At 42.4% G+C, this 17,387-nt stretch overlaps 1 pseudogene; it reads right to left on the bottom strand.

Moving 5' to 3' along the window:
• Positions 1-17,387, bottom strand: part of LOC149256710 (uncharacterized) — a 173,732-nt pseudogene that overhangs the window by 20,461 nt on the left and 135,884 nt on the right.

Here is a 17,387-nt window from a genome sequence, read left to right as displayed (position 1 = left end):
GGAGGAGCAGGTGATTTCTTGCTTGAATTGCGCAATTTTTGGGCTGAGCTATAGTGTTGGACTAGATTGCGCAGTTTTTGGAAGGAAGCATGTCTAACTATTCTACGTAGTTTTGGAGCCCAGTAGACTGCTTGGCTAATTTGCACAATTCCTGGAGGGAAGGTTGGTTCCCCTCCATAATTGTGCAATTTTCTGGGGGAGTGTCTCATCCAGCAACTAGCCCAAGTCCGAAATGGTAGCCTGTGAGGGGAGTGAAGCAAATTGACATGCATAGGATGAAAGCTGTTGAAAAACCAATGAAGCCTATGTACTTTATAGTGTAATACATGTTGCTAGTATGGTTGGTAGGGAGGCTCCAAAACGAAGCTAAAGAAAAATTTTCGAGGGTGGTTGTAGCCGCTACAACATGACCATATTAGCAATTTCTACCTAGAATTACAAATGATGAGGGTGCAATATGACGATGTGGCTTATTGCATGTTCCCTCACACTCTCGAAAATAAGGCTGCCACACGGTATCGGTCACTTCCCATTGCCTCCATCCAAACTTGGGATGTGTTCCGGAAAACCTTTCTCGATAACTTTTCGGAAGACAAGACACCTTCTATGCTTATCACCAAGCTTAGCATATTGAAGTGCCACAAGAAGGAGAAGGTGAAATATTTCAACCAACGATTCACCACCATTTTGAAGAAGTTCTAGATTGATGTGGCCCTTGATGATTCCATCATGATTGATTATTACACCGCACCCTACTGTGGGACATTGTCGTATTCATTAAACATGAAGTAAAACTCACCCTAGTGGAGAACTTTGCTACAGCGCTAGAGGTCGAAAAGGATCTTCTTTCTATTGGTACCCTAGAGCACGAGTCATAGGAGGAGGAAAAACCATTCGTTAAGAAAAATCAAACCTCATCCAATAAACCGTCAGATAAAGACAAAGATTGCTTTGATTTCAAAGTATTGGCCAAATCCTTAAAGAAGATCACTAACAAGGTGTCCAAAATAAAGAGAAAGACCCATGACATTTCTAGAGGAGGAAAACCCACTCAACCCTTTTTATGGAAAACCAACAATCCCCCCCCCCCAAAAAACGTCTCAGGCATCCAGTTTGAACTTCAATGTGGAAGAGCTAGGAAAGGACAACTTCTGCACTTTTCATCAGGCCTATCATTCTGAGAAAACCTACCCCCAATGGCTCCATAACATGATTGTTGTAGTAACCTAGCTTTTAAAAGACTAGGCCATGGGAGAGGGTGAAGAAGAAACTAATGACCCTGAATAGGATGACTCCCTTCCCAACAATGATGCTCCATCTATCGTATTAGCCTTCAAAGTCATCCATGGGGGATAAGTGTTGACCACTCAAGAGGCCATCGTGGGAGACACCCCTCCCCTAAAACCACCCAAAAGATACAATCTTAGGAGTAAGGGTCTTGTGTTGGATACTTCGCTGGAAGATAAGAAAAGGGGCATGCTAAGAAGGATTATGCCACCCGCTAACACCAACCAGCCATCCACCCATTTCCCTAAAGGGACAAATTACCTAATCTCTAAAGAGTCCCCAACCGTTGGGAGAGGGGACACATCCACACCCAAAATTTCGACCAAAGGGGTGACAACTAAAACCACCTCATTATCGCAATGCTCATCGGAAGAGGCTTCATCCATAGACTTGGATTACAATATTATCGATGACATGAAGAAGACTCAGGCTAACATCTCATTGTATGAGTTGTACAAATTGACCAGCCAACATGAGTTGATCATCAAAACATTTTCCACCTCTCCTACCCCTTCAAAATCCCCCTCATCAGTCAGGGCAAACTCCCCAAACCGTGATTGACCTACAATCCATAGTAAATGCTGCAAACACAAACTTGAGAGGTTAAACGCCTCCTTTCCTCTTAACCTTTGAATTATTCAACTACAATGTGCACAACTTCCTCATTGACTCTGGTGCATCAACTAACGTCATGCCCTGGTCAATATGCAAAAATCTAAACATCCAGCCTAAAAACAAATGCTAAAATCATCTAGCTTGATAGCTCCCAAGTCTTGGTCGTTGGATAGTTGAATAACATTATTATTCAGTTGTATTTTGATTCTCAGGTTCATCAGTGCATTGACATAATTATCATAGACATCCTAGAAGCCTATGGTTTACTCCTTAGTCGAGATTGGTCCTGCAAGCTTCAAGGCTACTTCACCACAGATTGGTCCCACTTATGGTTGCCCTACAAAGGAAAGAATAACCAAATCAGAGTCAATAGTGAGCCTTGCATGAAGCACACCATAACTGATCTTGAGGGATATAACAAACCAATCATCTACGCCCAAGAGGAGTTGCGGGTGTGTCTCCTCGAGACACTATTCGGTTGCTATCAATCCCAAACACTAATTATTCCTCCAGTACCCAGTCGAAAATCCCATTGCAAAACCCAGGCCATAATAATGAAATTTGCGCATTGAACTTGCACATTCTAGACCCACCTGTCCTCAATGTCAGGTTCTAGACATTATATTATGATGGATCTAAGGCTCATGACGTAGTTGGAGCAAGTTGTGTTCTGGTAGACCCTAAATGAAACAGATTCTTGATTTCTTGTTGGTTAGAGTTCCAATGCACTAACAGCACTGTAGAATATGAGGCATTAATCCTTGGCCTCAAGAAAGCCATAGATATAAAGGCAGGTTGTCTGAAGGTAATCAGGGATTCTGAAATCATTACAAGGTAGGTACGCAACACAATTCACTACTTGTCTCCTCACCTCGAGAATTACCAGCAAGAGGTATGGCGTTTGATAAATGTGTTTAAAGCTTTCAATATTATTTATGTTCCTAGATTTAATAATGTCATCCCTGACACCTTGGCTCATGCAGCAACTAGATTCACACCCCTTAGGGGTGGATTTTCTATTGAAATTGTGTATAAACCGGCTCTACCTAATAATATAACTAACTTACACATTTTCAATGATGACCAACAGATACTGGAGTTCATGACAAGTGTAAAAGTGTTTAAAGACATAGCGATCAAAGAAGAGGAACATGAAAGGTCCCTTCAGGAAGAAGCAGACTCACGGAAAGGAAAGCCTATACCTAAAGGAGTGGTCATGTTAGAGAAATCGTTTGACCTACAGAACCGGTTTTGAGGCTCGCCAGACACCAAGACCCAAAGCTCCACCCTCTCGCATGAACAGATCAACCTCGAAACCGAATCTAATCCCAAATGTGTCAACATAGGACTAGGATGCTCCCCCAAAGAATGACAAACCTTTATCGGCCTGTTCAAAAGGTATCGCAACATTTTCACTTGGACATATGACAACCTGAAAACATACGATACGCAGATTATCCAGCATATCATGCCTACAAAAGAAGGGGCTAAACCATTTCAGCAAAAATTGAGAAAGGTTCATCCCGCATTAGAACCCCTTATCCAAAAGGAACTCAAGAAGATATTGGATGCTCCCATTATATTCAAGGTTAGACACTCTACCTAGGTATCCAATCTGGTTCCATTACGAAAGAAATCTTGAGAAATTTGCTTATGTTTCAATTTATGGAACCTCAATCGAGCATCAGATAAAGACAACTACCTGATTCCCTCCATGGACCAGATTCTCCAAACTGCCTCAGGATCGGAAATTTTCTCCTTGTTAGATTCCTTCTCTAGATACAATCAAGTTCTAGTAGCCAAACCAGCCTGGATCAAAATGACCTTCAGAACAAAGTGGGGAACGTTTACATTTCATCACATGCCTTTTGGACTAATTAATGTCAGGGCCATGTTCCAGAGAGAAATGGATATCGAATTCTGGGGTTTAATGGGCCAAAGTGTAGTGGTCTACCTTGACGATGTCACTGTTTTCTCGAAGAAAAGGGTTGACCACCTTCACCATTTGAAGCAGATTTTTGAACAGTGCCAGAAATATGGAATCTCTCTCAACCCCAAAAAGATCATATTCATGATTTCCAAGGGAAACCTTCTTAGACACATCATCACCAAAGACAGAATCACTGTTGACCCTGATTGCGTGAAGGCTATAGCACAAATTCCCCAGCCGAGCACCATAAAAGGTATGCAATCTTTCCTTGGTAAAATCAATTTTCTTCGTAAATTTATTTCATATTTTGCACAAATTTTCAAACCTTTGTAGAAAATGATTAAGAAAGATTATGTTTTTAAATGGAATCAAGAATAAAATGATTCTTTTGATAGCATCAAAATAGAAATCGTTGAGGCACCTTCCCTTTTCAGCCCAGATTTCAATAAGGACTTCATCTTATACACTTTCGCCTCAAATTTGTCCTTGGTCCCAGTCCTTACACAAAATAATTGCAACCACGATGAACGTCCTATATCCTTCATGAGCACAGGGCTACAAGGCATAGAACTCAATTACCCGAACATCGATAAGTAGGCATATGTTGTCTACAAAGCGGTGAAACATTTTAGACCATACATTCTAAAAACTCACGTCACAGTAATGTCTCATACCTGGCAATCAGATCAATCTTCATCCAACAGGAGCTGGGCGAGAGGAGGGCCAACTAGATGACCTCCCTCCAAGAGTATGATTTGGATTTCAAACCTTCACACGTAGTGAAAGGACACGGGTTCTGTAAACTAACTGTTGAGGCAGCAGATCAACAGGTTTTGAAGGTAGATCAGAGGCAGAAGGCTGGTAACATGAGATTGAAACGTACCAGAATGAGATACTTGGCTCACATGACCCCTCTTTGTGGTACTCTGACCTGAACCAATACTTAGTGCAAGGGTCTTGGAGACCTTGTCTGCCAAGCAAAGGAGAGTTGTCGTGCTCAAGGTTGCCTCATATCAAATAGTTTAGGGAAATCTATTCAGAAAGAACCACCTCGGGATACTGCTAAGATGTTTGGAGTATGATTAAACTCAACGAGTGCTGAATGAACTAGATGACAGACCCGCGAGAGGACACTATGCTCGTGACACCATTACCCACAAAATGATGCTCGCAGGTTTTTACTGGCCCACACTCTTTAAAGAGGTGCATGCCTACATGTGAAAGTGCGCCATTTGTCAAAAGCACGCGGGTAGGCAGGCTAGATCATCCACCCCGCTCCAACCTATAGTAGTAGAAGAGCCTTTCCAACAATGGGGGTTAGATGTCATCAGAGAGATCATGCCAAATTCATCAAAACAGCATAGGTATATACTCACTGCCACCAACTATTTCACCAGATGGGTGTAAGCAATCCCATTACAGAAAATCAATGAATATGAGGTAATATATTTCGCCAATTAGTACATCATAGCCAGGTTTGGTGTCCCAACCTAGCTTGTCTTTGATAAAGCTACATATTTTTCATCCTTAAAATTGTATGATTTTTCTTTGGAAAATATTATCATTTTAAAACATTCAGCCAACTACTACCCACAAGGGGGAAGACCTAGTGGAATCTACCAAAAAAAACCTCTTCCGTATACTCAAGAAAAACTTGCTCTCCCACCAAAGAAATTGGCTGACCAAGTTACTCCCAAACCATCCATTGGCACATCACCCTACTTCCTGGTTTATGGGAAAGAAGCCATATTGTCACCTAACCTTTATCTCTCGACCCTCAAAAGAGCTCAAGAGTCATGAGGTTCCCCTTGCTCCACCATTCAAACAATATTGACACACTCTTGAGATTGGAAGAGGAGAGACTAAATACCAAGGAGAAATTTGTCGTCCACCAAAACTGGATTAAAAGCAGGTTTGACAAGAATTCTGTAGTGTTGGCTTAATGGGGCCTGACCCAGGTTCAGAGTTAATTAGCCAAACAAATCCCTGTACTATTGGCCCTTTCAGAAACATCCCACGGAGCGTGAACTGAGGTCTCACCCGAAGCAGTATGGGGGGATGTTGGAACCAAGTTTTTGCACCCTTCATATGTCTGAGGGGTCGACATAGTCCAACAAGGAGTGCCTTCACGTAGGTTACTTCGCACACTTTTTTGATCTGCGAGCCCTTTGCGATCTGTTACTTCACCTTCGTGTAGCCCTAACCAGGGACTGAGGTGCTTCCACGCTGCTTAAGGCAGCAACCTGTGCTCTTTCCCTAAGTTTCACTATGGATCTTACTTATCTTCCTATCAGTGTTAGTTAGTGTCATGTAAATAGATACTTAACTTATATTTACTTATTCAACACATTCATATAAGTCTGCGCAGCAAATAACAGTAAACTTTGTCATTCATACCTAATATACTTTAATGCGTAAACAAGAAAATATACACAAAATGATAAGAAACTTCTCTTTTATTACTTATTCAATCGATTACAAACTTGACTCACCCTACGCACTCAGCTGCAAGGGTCCGCGCACTCAACTGTGAACTACTAGGCCTCTGTGCACTCAGCTATAGAGCCTTCTCCTACTCTACGACCGAAAAGACTCAACTCTACACTTAGACTCAATGATTCTATTCCATTAACTTCGTCCTACTTGATTCCAATTAGATTTCCTCTTATAAATTAGAGCCTCACTCTATTTATACAATCCCATGGTCCGCAGACCATGGGTAGAACTCTCAAGCTGACATTACATAACAAAATTGAGGGTGGACAACTCTCTAACTCATTTACAATATTCGTGCTCCGCGCCCACAAATCGCAGAGTCTTTACATTGGACTTAGTCAAAACTTGGGCCCCAAAACTTGCCTTGGGGGATCCTATGCCCAACAGGCCTCCAAAACAAACATTGTAACTCACCCTCAAGTCACTCGCTCTCAACAGGGCAAATAGGTCTCGGTTCAAAATACTCCCGGCACACGACAATTGAATTCTCAATTGTCCATGTGTTGTTTGCTAGGCAACCCTTTTCAATTTATAGTGTCTTTTGAATTCAAATTCGACTGTTCCCCCCAAATCCACTCCATTAATGCTCCCTTGGTAGCAGATTTTCTCAAATCTTACCCATAAAGTCTGCCTTAACTGCTTGTCGCTCGCTTTATTTGGTCTCAAACAAAATATCATATTGTGAATAGTGACTATAACGGTCACTTTCTAACCAACCTGTGCGGCAACGCAACTACCCCTGCGCTGTTGTGAACCTTGTGACACTCCACTTGCGCATAGCCTCTTCCTTGCACAGCTCCCAGGCAGAGTAGTTTATAGTCCCACGCCTCCTTTAAACTTCCTGGAGTGCTAAGACTATTCTTCCCATGGCCAGTCAGGTGGCTACACCACCTGTATATGGCTTCACCCAATCACCATCTGCTTTTCCTGGGAAAAGTACACCTTTTGACTTCAATACATGCATCACGCACTTTACCATTTGCATCGCGCCACCAGTTGTGACCCCCTTAGTAATATGCGGTCCAATCGAAGGTATCAAATTGACCAACTCTCTATGGTAGTCTCCCAATTTATCAACGTAATCATGCGCATCCCATTTTATCAACACAGTCTTTTTATCAAGAAAATCCCTTTTTACTCCTTCCTCTAGCTTCTTGACTTCTTCTTCCACCATGGTGGTTTTCTTCCTCAACCGGACTTTTTCATTCATGAGTTCTTGGAGCCGAAGATCACTCTATTGAATCTCTTCATCAGGTCCCACGCATTCTTCTCCAATTTCTTCCAATTGCGCGATTCCTTTTTCCAAGGCCCCGCGAGCCTTCATACCCGCAGGTGCTGCTATGCGTGAACTAGGCCTACGATACTCCATTGGAAGTACACTGTTTACCTCAAAAACCATCCTAGAAGGCATTTACCCCATCAATTTCTTACACATCACCCTATAAGCCCATAGAACTGCTGGTACGCGTAGGTCCCATTCAATTCACCGCGCACTACATACCTTGTTCAGGGCTTCGCACGCTTCATTAAAGGCTTCTGCATGGATAACATTCTACGTGCTCATTCTTTCCGCACTTTATCATTCCAACTTGAAGAGTTGTTCGCGCATTCCCGCCCCCAACACATGCTTATAGACCGTATCTCCCACACAAACCTCATGTGTATCCACGTAGGTTATTTACCATATGCTTGTACCCACCTGCACAGATGCACACATGGACAATCCTATCTCTTGTATTCATTTGCCACTCGTCCCATAGGCTTCCAAAACCATGTGTGCATCATCTTTCTACATGTGTGCATCATCTTTCTACATGTGCACCAGTCTTCCAAATTGCCTTTGTGCATACTACACCACCTCACGGGCGTAGCGCGCGGTACCCAATACAAGGCTTTGAAATGTTGCCTTTCTAGTACCTCCCTTTCAAATTTGTCCAAGAAGACATCTACCTCACCTAATCCATCATAATTAGGCATATCCCTCATTTCCGTTGAAACATAGTGCAATGATCTTGTCATCATGTTACAGTTCAGCGTGGTTACCTCATGTTACCTATTTTGCCATCGCTCTATCTCCTCATTTGAGTCTGAAGTATAGGACCTCTCGCACTCCCATGAAATTTGTCCATCTGTAGTGGGATTTACCCAGTATTTCTCTCACGCAGTTATCTTGCAGATGCAGTGTAAGTTGTCATCACTTTCATATTCACGTATTGGCTCAGTGTAGTGTGATCCTTCAACAAGGTCCAAAGGTATCACTACGCGTAGAGACTTCTTCTCAAAAATCATCTTGCACTTCTTTAGGTTGATCACCCCATTCATGTCAGTGGCCCAATCGATTCCTAAGAGTGCGGGGTAGGGATTGTTGTCATCAACAATCTCTATCACCTCAAAGTCAGCTAGCGCGCTTGCTCCTTCAATATCCACTGTGATTCCCTGCAATCGCCCCAGGGGTATTATCTTTTGTTGGTTCGCCATGCGCAGCTGAATAGGAGACCACTGCAACATAGGCCTCCCCATGTGTTCCCATGTCTGCTTTGGCAGAACATTCACATCTGATCCTAAGTCCAAAATTACTTGGTCCATTTCGTACTCTCCAATCTGCGCAGTTAACCTCATTTCTCTTCTTTTCTTGTCTTATGTTTTCCAATCTTCCGGACCACGCGCGGTTCTCCTTGCATGGTCCCAGCGCATCTGTTAATGAGCTCCTACAATCCCTTTACAACCTTATTGTCACACAGTAGCTTCATGCACGTTTCCAGGAACATTTTGAGCAATGATGGGTCCATTTTCGGCTCCATTCTATCTTTGTTTCCTAAAGTGTAGGCATTAGCGAAGCTCTTCTTATCTTCCATAAAAGTTTCTTGAGCTTACTCCAAATCAAACTCCTCTTCCTTCACCGGAGCTTTGCGAACCTAAGTGTCATCTGCCAGTTGTTTTCCTTTATCATCTCCCATCATAATTCCACTTTGGAGCACAATATTCAAATTTGGATCATCCTCACACAACTCAGACCTCATCATTTGCAAGTTCTGAGTCAAGGGAGTTGGTAGCACTCCCTTGTCACGTATCCTAGCTATCAGCGTAGGACAATCCTCCATCTCGTGATCAAACAAGGTACAGTACAGACATGATGGACGCGTTGGATTCGTACAATCATGTGCATAAGTCCCTGGCCCTCCGCAATTCTCTTCGAGGTCCTCCTCCACCTCAGCCTCGTCTACGCCCCTGAAATCTGATGCGCGCCATCCCTACACCCTGGTCTAGGGGCCGTGTTTGGGTGAAGCGGGCGGTGGTGTGGGTGGATGTGGTATGCGTGGAATCCTCTGCCTTATCAATTGGATCTCACTTCGTGGAGACACCTTCGCAAGCTCTTCATCATTCTCTCGCGGAGGTGAAATCAAAGGGCTAGTCTCTAGTCCCACACTTCCTTCGTTTCTATAAATTCTCCCACTTCGTGGAGCCCCGAACATCAATGTAACTGCATAATCTGATTTTTACACAATAGTATTTTAATCCAAGTGTTCAGAGACTTAACGTACTTACCTCGTGGTCCTTTGATAAAGTGTCACTCTATTTCACTATAGCTAACTGAAGTGTCTACCATGAACTAAGTAATGAATCCTCCTATAATTTGATCGAGCTGGTGATCAATAGCATGCGCGATATTATCCTCTGATGCTTCCAAGTTGTGCACCAATTCAGGGGTCCACACAATAGGATTGTCGAGCTTGTACCTTCCTTGGTTATCTACTAGCTTCGCGATCCACTCGTATAGCTCACTAGGGAAAGATGCGAAGAAAATTTTGTGGATCTCTGTGTACAGGCAGCAGTCTAGCCACATTTCCTTCGATAGTCGAGGATTCCTATTTTCCTGCGCGCTGCAAATTCATGAATTCTCCTGTCCCACCAGCCTTCAATTTCCTTCTTAGTTGGATTCCAGTGATGCAACATCAGACATCTCTATGCAGATTTCGGTCTCGGCAATGGAACCATTTGTTGGCTTGATGGGGCCTGACCCAGGTTTGGAGTTAATTAGCCAAACAAATCCCTGTACTATTAGCCCTTTTAGCAACAGCCCGCGGACCGCGGATTGATGTCTCACCTGAAGCAGTATGGGGGGATGCTAGAACCAAGTTTCTACACCCTTGAGATGTCTGAGGGGTCAACTTAGTCCAACTAGGAGAGCCTTCGCACACTCTTATGATCTGTAAGCCCTTTATGATCTGTTATATTCACCTTCACGCAGACCTAACCAGGGACTGAAGTGCTTCCTCGCTGCTTAAGGCAGCAGTATGATCTCTTTACCTAAATTCTACCGTGGATCTTACTTATCTTCTTATCAGTGTTTGTTAGCATCACATAAATAGATACTTATCTTAGATTTACTTATTCAATACATTCATATAATTTCGCGCAGCAAATAACAGTAAAATTGCAATTCATACCCAATATACTTAAATGCATAAACAGGAAAAGATACACAGAGTGATAAGAAACTTCTCTTTTATTACTTCTTCAATTGGTTACAGACTCAACTCACCCTATGCACTCAACTGTAGGGGTCCGCGAACTTAGTTGCAGACTACTAGGCCTCTGCGCACTCAGGTGTAGAGCCTTCTCCTACTTTATGACCCAAAAGACTCAACTCTACACTTAGACTCAATGCTTCTATTCCATCGACTTTGTCCTTACTATTATATTACCTCTTACAACTTAGAGCCTCACTCTATTTATACAATCCCATGGTCCGTGGACCATGGGTAGATCTCTCAAGCCAACATTACATAACAAAATTGAGGGCGGACAACCCTCTGACTCATTTACAATCTTCGTGCTCCGCGCCCACAAATCGCGGAGTCTTTACATTGGACTTAGTCAAAACTTGGGCTTTAAGCCCCAAAACCTGACTTGGGGGATCCCATGCCCAACATGTAGGGACCTATGAATTTAGTGTGGGATATATGGTTCTTAAATGGGACCAGGCCCATGAGGACAAGGGAAAACACACCAAGTTCCAAGCTTTGTGGATTGGTCCCTTCCAAATCAAAGAGAAAATCGGCCAACACACCTATAAGTTGCAAACCTTGGGAGGGCAAGTTGAACCCCTTCCTGTGAATGGACAAGACCTCAAGTTCTACTTCACCTAGCAGGCCTCAAGGTTTCTAGTCCCATCCTATACCATAGTTCCCTTTCGTTTTCCTAGCAAGTTGTTTTGTTTTGTTTTCGGTATAGTTTGATGTGCTTTTCCTTTGAAAATAAAAGTTTGGGATGACAGGTAGAGTTTAGAATGGCCCTGCATGGCTTCGGTGGATTCCCTACAGAACCATTTTCTGACTAAACCTTAAGTCGCGACCAAGATAGAATGTACAAAATTGGTAGTATTGTGGAACTCATGACCTCTCTTTTCCACTCTCGTCGGCCTATCTTAACTGCTTGCATGGCCAAAATTTTGAATTGTTCTAGCTCACTCATTGTTTTGAGAATGAAGGGGGAACTGAAGAAACCTTTTGAGCATACATACATTTCGAGAAAACAATAAGGTCTCTTAAAAACCAGAAACAAACTCTATGCAAGTTAAATAAGTCAGGATCCCTCGTCCACCCAGGCTTTAAGCCACTATTAAATAAGTGCAAATAAGAACATACAAATAAGTGCCAATGAGAACATCCAATTACTCATAATAAGGGCTAAAGGACATAGAAAGGCTTCTTGCACAAAGAGTTGAGGCGACGAATCCGTCAGGGTATTGACCAGGCTTGCTAGCAGCAGAGCAAAGTTCGTGATTTCTAGGTAGTGACTCTGTCAGGGTATTATTCAGGCTCACTGGAAGCAGAACATGACCACTATAAAAAAAAAACAAAACAAAAAAAACAAAAACAAAAACAAAAACAAAAACAAAAAAACAAAAACAAAAAACAAAAAAACAAAAAACAAAAACAAAAAAGCTCATATCATTACTTCATCTTCCCTTTTCCTTCCCAGAAGGACGTGAATTAAAATCCTATCCCATGTGTTAAAGGCCTAGTTTTTTCAGATTGGGATAGTCAGTTGGTGTGCAAGACTCACAGCTCTATGGAAGCAGCACTCTTTCAGGTCCCCATTAAATCCAAGCCAAAAGGCATTATAGATCTTGGAGTTCTCCCAATGAATCTCCAATTGTTGTAGCTGTTGCAACAACCCCTCAAAAAATTTCAAAATCCTTAAATTTTAGAGCCACTGTATCACTTGAGAACTTCTTTCACCTTAAGAATCTACTCAAAGGCTCGCCAGGCTAGAAAAGCCTCGTGAGGACCTAAAGTTTCCTGATAATTCAGGTTAAGCCACAAATCCAGTTCAAGTAAGTTAGTCACAGCTTCATAATGTGACCCTTTTCTTCACACGCAACTAGTGTGACCTATGCAACCCAAGAAACATGAGTCGCATGAGTCACATAGGTTGGGAATTAAAAAAAATTTACCGTTACGACCATTGCAACCTTGCGACCATTATGTCGTTTAGTTGCAAAGGTCGCATTTGACAAATTCGTGACCCTTACAACCATTGCGACCCTCGCGACGTTGCAACTAGCAGTCATTGGTTTGCACAGTTTGGAAAGGTCACAATTGAGGTATTCGCAACCTTGTGACCTCATGATTGTCATAGGTCGCAAGATCACATAGCTTGCAAGGCCAGACACGTGACCCTTGCGACCCCCGCACGTGCGACCAAAACTATAAATAGTAGGTTGACCTAATTCATTTGTAATGGCTCCATTGGTCGCACGAGAGGTGAAGGAGGCTTGCGACTTGGGCACACGTGCATTTTCTCCAGGTATGAAACCTCTCACTTTCCTAGTCATCATTTTTCAGGTCAAAGTGTCAATGTTTTCCACCCCGACTCTCCACATTCCACCCTAGGGAGGTTTTTATCTCCATTTTGGCCTAGGTTTTCACCTCAAACCCAAAATCAATTACTTAGGACTCGTGCAATCTCTCCTACCCCTTCATAGCCATGCCTCAACCTTAACCATCCCTATTTCTTCTAGTAAACCTAACCATCTGGTCGTAAATATTTCTAGACCTCCCCAAGCCTCAAGATTTTCATTTAAGCCCTCCTAAAGCCTAGGTCGCATGGCTCACAGCGGCAATACCATAATTCTTGTGACCTTGGCAACCCCATGACTTAGAGACTTTGCAACCTCGCGAATCTATGACTTCGTGACCCATGACTCATACACTTAGTCGCTATTTTCCTTGCGATCCATGCGACCTGCCAAAAGGCCTCCTGACAGCTTTTGAAATTGATTTTATTTAAGCAAGTTTCTGTTTAATTTTCATGTCATCGCTCTCATTGTGGGATTGTATGTTCGACATTCCAGGTGACGTAGACCTTGAGTGCATCTCCATATCCTCCTTTGAAGACGAAATGGCACCCCCAACTACAAAGGCCGCTCGTAGAAGTTCGTGAAACAATTCATTGGAAATCTACTAGTACAAGGAGCCACCATCAATGGGGACACGGCTTGCAATATCAATAAACCACAAGACTCTCCTAATATAACATCTACGAAGATTCCGTGAAGCCGAACATACCAGAAACCTAGGAGGATTTCCTGATTTACCTAAATGTCAATAGGTCTAAACTGCACAAGATAGTGTCACATCCTCCAATATTTTCATGCGCAGAAACTATTGACTAGTTCCTGTAGAATATAGATACAGATTCATGGACGATCAAGGAAAACACTAGAGCACCCTTAGCTGCAATCTCCCCTTCAGATATATCTACCTACTACAGACTCCCTGAAAGATATTCTGAGGGAATGGTGGCAGGACCAGTCAAAATTCCAGGTTAGAGAAAATTAGGCATATAGGACAGAGGGGCTAAGGAAAGTATATCAACTATGATGTTCCATTTGTACAGAAAAGTAGACTATGATGTATTCTATGGCACCTGGGTCCCTCTCATGTATGTTGTCGCCACCCAAGAAACAATCTTCAATTGGGAGAGCATTTTGGCTTTGTCCCTAAAGACAATCATAACTGCGACCAAGCACCCAGAGCCATAGTAGCCACCTGAATTCTACATGGCTTCATACCTTTTGGACATCGTCTACACAAGATATTGATTTGATAATTGGGATACATCAACAGCCAGTCTTGTGCACCACCAATACAAGGTTTTCTGGGACACTGCCTATAAAGGTATGATAGACATGATTTCATAATCTTTTATCGCCCCGCTATACCAACAACTATTTGGGGAGGAGACAACATGCATGTGAAGTAGGGCCATGGAGACCATGGGAAAGGTAGCACATTGCTTTCCCATCTAGGAGACCGCGTTCATTAAAGTCTTCAGCACACACAAGGCCTCCCATGTGTTGCCCAAGTTTTTCACAGATAAAAAACTCATGTGAGAAGTTTGCTACTAGATGACGCAGGGATTTTCAAAGGTACTAAACAAAGGCAAGAAGAAACCATGGCCTACCTTCCCACTTATCATTGAAGCATATATAGTCGAGAACTTCAAACAAGTGGAAGCAGAAGCCAAAGCATTGAAAGGTAACCCCTTTGTAAACCTCAATTATCAGACGTACGATCCCGAGAAATTTGTGGCTGCCCACTGCAAAAAAACAAAGTTCATATGGTCATATTCACACGCCAGACAAGATCATGAGGACAGGGTAAAGAATTCCTATAACACCACTAGGGAACTAATTCCTAGTGAGCAGTAGGCCAGGGATGAGGGGCTCCTCGAGCATTCCTAGGAAAATGTTAGTCTTCAAGAGAGAGCCTCCACCATGAAGAAGAAATAATGGGAGACACAGAAGGCCACCAAGGAATACGAGAAGAAAAAGGAGAAAGAGATCGAAGATATTATGAGCGACCCAGAAAAGGAAGGCATTAATGAAATGCTAGAACAAAGGAATGTCACCCTGGCAAGGAAAAAACAAGAGCTCAAGAGGAAAAGAGAGCAAGAGCTGAAACAATCTCAAGATTCCAGTGACCAAGGCCAGCTCAAAAAGAAAAGGAGGCTGGAATAGGAGCTAAAAGAGAGAATAAAATCTTAAGCAGGAAGAGGAGCTTAAGAGGCAACAAGCACTAGCAGAGTAGGAGAGAAAGTAGAAGGAGGAACAAATGAAGAGGAGCAAAGAAAATGAAACCAGGGGAGTTGAACGAGGAGATACCAATAAAACATCTCAGTTGGATACAGAAAAAAGTGAGATAACCCCATTAGATGTGTCTCCTTTTACTCTCCTCACTGGAGGGCTCCTTCCTTTGCAAGAGCTAGGTTTCTCATAAGGACAAGAGGAGGAGGTCCTAGATCTCATGAAGCTCATCTTCAATGAAGTCAGCCTCAAAATTGTGCAGGAAAGAAAAATTATTATGCCAAGAATCCAGCAAAGCCCTTATTGGTCACCACAGCCAACGAGATTGTGCGCAACATCACTATGAATCCAGTAATGATCGCCTCAGCCAGAAAATTTTTGTTACCACCATGAAACATAATGTGGCCTGGATGAGAAAACAGATCACAGACCTTCAGAATAGGCTTTACATATCTAAACAAAGGGCCTCCAGTGCAGAGCAAGAGAGAAGGAGAGTAGAAGAAGAGAATGCAGCCCTCCATTTAGTTCACTCAAGCACAACGGAATTCTAGGTAGCAATCAAAGGAGAGGCAGAGACCCTCGGGGAAGCCATGGCGATGGTTTACGAAGAGATGTCAAATTTTTACCACACAGTGGCCCCAATCTTGGCGATACAAGCTCACACAAAAGAAAGAGATGCAATGTTGAAGGAAGCTATAATCACTCTAGACAACATGCATGAGTGGTCCATTAAGTACACAGGAGCACCAACGGTAGTCCCTAAGAAGGATTGGATCACCATGCAAAACACCAAGGTTCATCTCCGCATCAATATCCAATCAAAGGACAAATTAACTAAGGATGTGGATAGGGTGTTGGCCTCTTACAGACACCTTTTTAGCGGCCTAGAGTCTATGATCCAACTTCATGGAGTTTTTTCTATCAGAGAATTCAGACAGGTACGGAAGAAGGAGGATATCTCAAGGGAGCTGCATGCCTTTGTTGATACATATAAATAGGCATCCCATGCAGAGGACCTGCTCATCACCAAAGAAAATATTACACGTTATGTGGTGGAACCAGTAAGAATTTACACCAAATTGGTAACCTTGAATAACCAAGTGAATACCAAACGGACCACCCTCATCCTAAATGCACTCAAATGCCTGCACAAACATGATGAAGAAAAATCACATATCACCCCCATCGCAACTAAGTGCAAACTATGGCACACATACTTAATGGAGAAACTCAATATGGACGTCCCTGAACTTGCCATTGTTAAATTGATAGGTTAAATTTGTAGCTTATTGTGTGATGTTTTTAATTTGATAGCATAAGAATTTTTGGAATATGAAAGATCATGAAGAAGTCCAAGAGTCATCAGGTATATGAAAGGTCATGAGGAAGTTCAAGAGTCAAGGGTAGGCCAAGGGTCACCCTCACTCTATAAATACACTCTCATCACACATTGTAATGGCTTTTGGCTGAGGACCCTTTTGAGACATATTGTTTGAGAGAACTTATGACCTTCTAATTGATGCAAGGAGTTATTGTAATATTCCACTATTGGATTTCTCAAATATTTTATAACGCAATGCCATGAGTATTTTCTCTTGATGGATTGAATGTTCCTAAGAGTTCTTTGATGCACGGTCTATTCATATGTTGTCTCATACTACAAACTTTGTGTTGCTACGCGTGGATGGTATATGATTCGCTAACTGTATGCTCATACTGGTGAACTATTTCTTTAGTATTGGCATAATCTATTATTGGTTGTGCATTTACTTATGCTTATAGATGTTTGATTTATGTGAACTACGTTACAGTTGTTAAGCACTTTATCTTATAAAACATGAGTCTTATTTGAAGTTTGCTGACATTTATTTTATGTAAATTTTATGTTGTTTATGGTCTGGCTATTCATGGTATGCATGTTATAGGATATTTGTCAATTATTCCCTTGTGTTTATTGAAGTTCAT

Source organism: Pinus tabuliformis, chromosome 7, assembly GCF_031772625.1.
Source record: "Pinus tabuliformis cultivar Carrire ecotype Pingquan chromosome 7, CPIR1, whole genome shotgun sequence".
Taxonomy (NCBI): Eukaryota; Viridiplantae; Streptophyta; class Pinopsida; order Pinales; family Pinaceae; genus Pinus; species Pinus tabuliformis.
This window is presented reverse-complemented; position numbering and strand designations above follow the sequence as displayed.